Source organism: Hipposideros armiger, unplaced genomic scaffold (genome assembly GCF_001890085.2).
Source record: "Hipposideros armiger isolate ML-2016 unplaced genomic scaffold, ASM189008v1 scaffold_289, whole genome shotgun sequence".
NCBI lineage: Eukaryota > Metazoa > Chordata > Mammalia > Chiroptera > Hipposideridae > Hipposideros > Hipposideros armiger.
In genome coordinates this window covers 806,891-809,445 of record NW_017731639.1, presented here as the reverse complement: position 1 = coordinate 809,445, position 2,555 = coordinate 806,891, and the positions used below count along the sequence as shown (strand labels likewise).

General features: G+C 42.6%; 1 pseudogene; it reads right to left on the bottom strand.

Moving 5' to 3' along the window:
- Nucleotides 1-647: 647 nt before the first annotated feature.
- Nucleotides 648-2,348, bottom strand: LOC109391321 (cysteine and histidine-rich domain-containing protein 1 pseudogene; annotated as a pseudogene).
- Nucleotides 2,349-2,555: the final 207 nt, after the last annotated feature.

The following is a 2,555-nucleotide window of genomic DNA, read 5'->3' as shown; positions in this document are numbered from 1 at the left end:
GGTGAGTGTGCTCTGTATTGTTTAAAGAGCTAAGGCTGGGAAATGCATAGCCTAAAATAAAGGGGTATCCCTCTAAAATTTCCCATTGGTGTCTAAGACCAAACCACTCACTCCACAGACTGTGACCCAACTCACTGGTAACCATTTAAGAAAATACCCTTTAAAATGCCATCAACAGAGAGTAATTAGGTGAGGGGCAAAGCAAGATGACTAAAGGCAGAAGAACAAGTCTTCTGTTTATTAACTCAGGGATCAGAGAAAATATTTCTTTACAGATTACATGGACACTTTTTCTTTTCTTTTTCTTTTTTCTTTTTTTTTGACAAATGTTACTTTATGTATGTTGACTTAACATAATATTACACTAAGAAATCCTGTAACTGTTTATGAGTTATTTCTAGCTTCTTTACGTTTAGGACACCACTACAGTTCTATTAGTGAGGAGAAATGAATAACCTATCTTAGGTAACTCAAAAGGAAAATGGAAGGCACAAAAAAATCAACTGACTTTGGCTTTTAAGAACCTGCTGTTGCCCTAAGATGCCAGATTCAACAATAACAACATCAACAAAATAAAAGATTACAGCAGCAAGCCGCCACATATTAAGAATTCTGAAATAGGCAATAACTTTTTATTCCCTCTCAGTTTATTCTGTTGTTATCTTCTTTTTTGTTTTTTCCTGGGTTTTGGCTGCAGGCAATTCAAGGCTTGCCCATTGCATAGGGTTAGCTTGTCTCATGGTGATTTCAATCTTTGTTGCAGTCATAGTTACATAACCACTTTACATCAATCACACCCTATAATTTCACATTTTGATGAATTGCCTCCTCTCCTTTGAATACAATGGGCACATTTAACAATGTACTATTTGCTACTACTTGAGTAAGTTCTGGAAGTGAATTCTTAGCATGCCCTGAAATGGTGACGTCACCCTCAGTTTGATGCCAGTCGTGTCTACATGGAACATTTTTTTCCCCAGCATCCTTTGCAGTCCACATGTGTTTCCCTATTGTTTTAAAACCAGAATGTGTTAAAATCAGAAGTTTTTCTTCTACAACAGCTCCAGTATTTCACCCCTTCATGGAAAGTAGTTGCTACAGAATGATATACACAGACTTCTTCTAGACTGTAGCCCCTGCTATATCTATGAATAGCCTCCATTTTTACATGTGGTTCCAATCTTTGCCACGACCCGCGCAGCAAGGGCAGTGGGGAGTGAGAGAGGCGGCGCAGGGTTAAAGAAACACAAGAGTCAAGGATAGAGTAAAAGCGGGGCTAAGGGGCTGCAGTCTCTTTCTGGGACTGAGTCCCGAATCGGGCCAACATGTAGCTTTTATTAAGAAACATGAAAGAAGTGAAACTTGTTTTTTCTAAAGTCCATGTGATGAGTGCCTTATGGCTAATTTCCATCAACCAGCCCCACTGTATTCCAACACCTGCTGTGGCTTCATGCTCCCACACACACAACCCCCAGGATGGTGCAGCTGTGCCGCGGCCATGAAAATAAGGGAGATAACCGTCATCATTCCGCCGGGTCCCAGCATTTCGAGACACTCCCTTGTGACCTCATTAGGTCAGGGGTTGGTATGGAGGGGCGGTGGAGGATGAAGCTGTAAGGCAACAAATCTTAATTTCATCACTGTCTTATTTTCTTCATTACTGGATGACAGTTTATCAAGTGCTCGTTTTAGGGAGGCAGACACTTTTAATTCCAAGTTTGTCATTGGTTTACCTGGGCTTGGTCTTTTTATTGCTTCTACTGGTTGAGGGGCTTGAATAATGTGCTCCTGAAATTTGGGTTTCAATTCCCATCGTTTCTCCTCAGTCATCTTGACTTCAGGGTTGACTGGCTCTAGTGGCTTTAACCTATTATGTTTACCTTTGGTACAGCTTACAATGCTTGAAAAATCAGAAAAAAAAACAGTTGTTCTCTTACAGGAATACCAACACTTTTAATGTATCATGAAAAACTGGAATACCTGGGCGGTATGTGCAAGCATCTTTTGTTTCCTGAAAAAGATATGGGTAGGGATAAAGATGTTCTAAATCCCAGGTGCATTACAGAGTGAGTGAAAGGCTGGGGAAACACGTGCGGACAAGGGGAGAGCCGGTCCGGGGGTTCCGGTGGCGGCACAGTGAGGAATCAGATGTCCGTTACCCGGGGCGCCGGCCCAGGGGCGCCATGCACACAGGATGCGTCTGGCTGCTGCCAGAGCAGCCGAGGGTGGCCTGGCAGGGACTGTGACCAGGGGCATCGCGGTGACGGTTCACAGGACACCGTCTGGCCCAAGGGTGTCCTGGGCAGTTTTGTTTTTGTTTTTTTCTTATAGGCGGTACCTCTTTGCATTGTTTCCAATCAGTAAAAAATACACATATGTACAGTGCTACATGGGATGCAGTTTCATGTAATGAAGATAGCAAGGGCCTTGGAACTGAATGACTTAGGTATTCATAACCTTGTGCGGAGGCACAACTTGTTAATCTTTTACCTTGATTCTTTGGGATTTCAACATTGCATTAGGGCATTTTCCTCCCATTCTTCTGCTGTGTGTGT